We start from the raw sequence: 3,882 nt of genomic DNA on the forward strand, positions 1-3,882 counted from the left end.
GTTTTTTTGATGTTTAGTTCCAAGCCTTCTCTCTCAAAATAATCTGTTAATTCCACTATTATTCTTTGTAGGCCTATTGGTGTTTGACTTAAGATTGCAATGTCGTCCGCATATTGGAGGAATTGAATACTTTCGTTTGCCAATTTAGGCGGGTGTCCATTCACGTTCTTAAGTTGATCTTTCAAATCGGCCAAGTATATGTTAAAAAGGGTTGGGGAGAGCACGCAGCCCTGTTTAAGGGCGTTGGTTATTTTTTGTTCTGCCGATATTCTTCTTCCGTCTCCCAGTTTTACTTTTGCCCATGTTCCGCTGTATAGTGCCATTATTGTTTCCAATAATACTTTCGGAAGACCCAACTGTTCCAGTTTTTTCCATAGGCGACTTCTGGGCACTCGGTCGAAAGCGGATTTCAAGTCTATGTAGCAGGCTATTAATCCGGTTTTCCTTTTCACTGCACCTTCGATTAATAGTGACAGAGCAGACAGATTGGTTAAACAGCCCATGCCTTCTCTGAAACCGGTTTGGAATATGGGTATTATTTTGTTGTCCTTTGTCCATTGTCGTAGAAGGGACAGAATACAAGATGAAAAGAGCTTTGCCTCCACGTCGATTAGAGCTATTAATCTGTAGTTCCCTGGGTCCATTCTACATCCACATTTGTATATTGGATGGAAGATGTTTCCTTGCCAGGACGGTGGGATCTTTTTTTCTTTATGAATGTAATTGAATAAAGGTGTTAGGTATGTTGCCCAGAAGTCGGTGTCATATTTGAATAAGGCATTTGGCATTCCGTTCGGCTCAGCTGCTCCTTCCACTTTTATTTTCTTTATTAGGTCAGTTAGCTGTTTGATTGTTGTCAGCGGCATTTGTTCATCTTTGTCAATGTTGTCCTGTCCGTCATTATTTCTTTGTCCAAGGACTAATTCTTTTTGTTCTATGCCGGTTTTTGAATTTTTGATTACTTCTCTTTTTGTTGGGAAACTCTGGATGTTATACAGGTTATCAATATACGCGGCCCATGTTGTTTCACTTATTCCTATATTCGGTTGACCACCAGCTCCTTTCGAAAGTTTATTTATTGTATTCCAGAATTCTCCACTATGTGGTAATTTACTGGTCCTTAACAGCTCTTCCCAGATTTCCTCTATGTGGGATTTTTTAGCTTTTCTGAACTCCTCTTTGTATTCTTTCCTAATTTTTTGTATGTCGTTGTTGTCTACTTTTTTCCTGACCTGTTTTCTGCTGCCTTTTTTCTTTGTTTTTTCGCAATTTCCCTTTTCATATCTCTTAGTTTAGTGTTATACCATGGCTCAGTGTTTGCGTTGAGGCCATGAGTTGCTGATGTATTTATCGCAAATTTTCCCAGCACAAATTTATGTAAATTTTCCCATTTAGTTATGGGTGATTGGTTTTCGATGGCCTTCGTCAATTTTTCGTGTTCCAACACTGCGTTCATTATCTCCTTTTTTACTGGGCCCTTACTTTTAATTTTATTCAGTTTATATATTTCCGGCATTACAGTCAGGTATTCTAGTTGTGTTTTCTCCTCAATCTTTTTCCTCATTATTGTCTCTTGTGGGGAGTGATCACTCTCTGGTCGGCTGTGAATACCAAAGTGGTCTATGTTCTTTCTTAATTCCTTACTTATTAAGGTGAAGTCAATTTTGGAGTTCCTTTTGCCACTAGTGAAAGTGGTCTTGGCGGGTATGTCTCCTTCCGTATTGCCATTTAGAATTGATAAGCCTAGAGGTTCCAGATCACTCCAAATTTTCTGAACGTTGTCCTTGGTCCGGTTGGTTTTTATTAGGTTACAATTGAAGTCGCCCGAGACAAATATCTCATGGCCTTGATAAGTTCTATTTAGAGTTTTTATCAAATTTACTACAGTTTGGGCTTTTTTCCCTTTTGTGGCCTTGTCTGGGTGGATATATAGATTTATAATTAATAACTTCCATCCGGGGCTTTTTTTGCTTACTTTAGACTCTACTTTGATCACTTGTATACAGTTCTCCCCTGATTCTATCAGTTCAGTTTTCCAGTCTAAGTTGTTTGTGATGAAAATGGACAGGCCACCCCTTGGATGTCCGTATTTTGCAACTTTTTCTGCCATTGTGTGATGTTCCTCATATCCCAATATTTGCCTCGGGGTTATGTTCCATGTTTCTTGGAGTAGTATTATTTCGAATTTGCTTAGGTATTCTATTGTCTCTTGGTCTTGGGACATTTCTTTAAAACCGTGTACGTTCCATGAGCAAATCTTTATTTTTGTTTCTGATTTTGCAAATTGATTGGTGTTTTGTTTTTGAGTTCTTTCCGCCACTTTGGCTACATCAGGATCGATGGGTGTTTAGTGCCTGTGCCAACCAAGGCCAGTCTGTATTTTCCTTCGAGCCCTGATATTGCTGATTTGTTTTAGTACTACTCAGATCTTGTTCGGAGATTGATTTACTTCTTGCTCCCCTCAAGATTGTTTGTGATGTTTCTTTTATATTGTTCGGTTGAGAAATCTTGCTTTTTAATAGGGGGAACGGATATTTTGTTGCGGTGTGACGCTCTACAGTTATTCCCCATTCTGAAAAGTGTGACCTGGTTGAGTAAATAAGTTCTGCTATTTCTTTAGATGCCCAGGTGGTACTGCTTATTTCTGAATTCATATTTTTGTGTCCTTGAATAAATTCTACAGCCTTTAGGTCGCTTGTTGTAATTCCCCTTAGTTTTGGTATCTCTTCGATTAGTCGCAGGATGTTTCCCCTGTTCAGCGTATCTGAATTCCCTTTTGTTTGAAATTCCGGTTTAAACAGTAGTTTACATTCTGTTACCATGCTTGCTGTTTCGAGATATCGTGTTTGGTAAACTCTCCTTTTTCCCTCTGCTGGGTCAAGATGAATGTGAGGTATGTTGTCAAATTGGTGGACCGTGGTTATCTGGTCTACTCGAATGTGGTCTGCCATAGATGCTTCTTTTATGGAGGGCTTTTCGCCTTGATTTATTTGTGTATTGCTTACATTTTGTATTGTTTTTTCATTTGGCTCAAGTTCATGAAGGTCTCTGCAAATTCTTCCTTTATTTCCTGCTGTAATTATCAGACCAATATTTGGTTCCCTCACTAGGTCTGCCTCCGCTTTATGGCTTTGATCTTTTACCATTCTTTCCTTGATAGATGGAAGGTTTCCTCCCGCCTGCCAATTTAAACCTTTACGGGTCAACGTTTCACATTCCCTTTGTGACTTATTTTCATGTGTTTTTTGTTGTTCTATGGCCTCTCTTTGATTTGATTTTAGTATTTCGCTTTTGTCGTTAAATTTGTTTGTGTTTGATTTTTCCTCATGTTCTGGTTTTCCCTGTTCACTTGGCATTATTTTGATCTGGCCTGGGGATTGTGTTTGGTCTCCTACTTCGTCTGGAGTAATTCCTTTAATACTTCCTTTGTTTCCGTCTTCTTTGATACTGGTATCTGTAATTTGATTAATTGGGGCCTCTTTTGTCTTTTGTTCAAAAATGGCAAAGAATTGTTTTGCCTGTTTATTTTTTATAGCATTTTTTCTTGCCTTCCTTGCCCGTTTCCGCTGTCTTTTGGTCAGGGGTTCTGACATGCCCGATGAACCCAATGTTTTGTTTTCTTCCGTGCATCGCTTTAATGGTTTGTTGTCATCTGAGTCATTTGAAGTTTTTACTACTTCTATGTTGTGAATTGTTCTATTTATTTCAATTTTACTGGCCTCTGTGTTGGGGTTGTCACTTTTGTTGGTTTTCCCGCGAGTTGCTGCTAATATTTCTTTCAAAATGTCTGGTAGTGAAACCAATTTATCTATTATTTCCTTGCAGACGCAGTTTTGTTCTATTAGTTTCCCTTTCCTTTGTTTTTCTTCTTCCTTTTCTTTT

The sequence above is a fragment of the Lissotriton vulgaris genome, chromosome 8 (genome assembly GCF_964263255.1).
Source record: "Lissotriton vulgaris chromosome 8, aLisVul1.2, whole genome shotgun sequence".
Lineage (NCBI taxonomy): Eukaryota > Metazoa > Chordata > Amphibia > Caudata > Salamandridae > Lissotriton > Lissotriton vulgaris.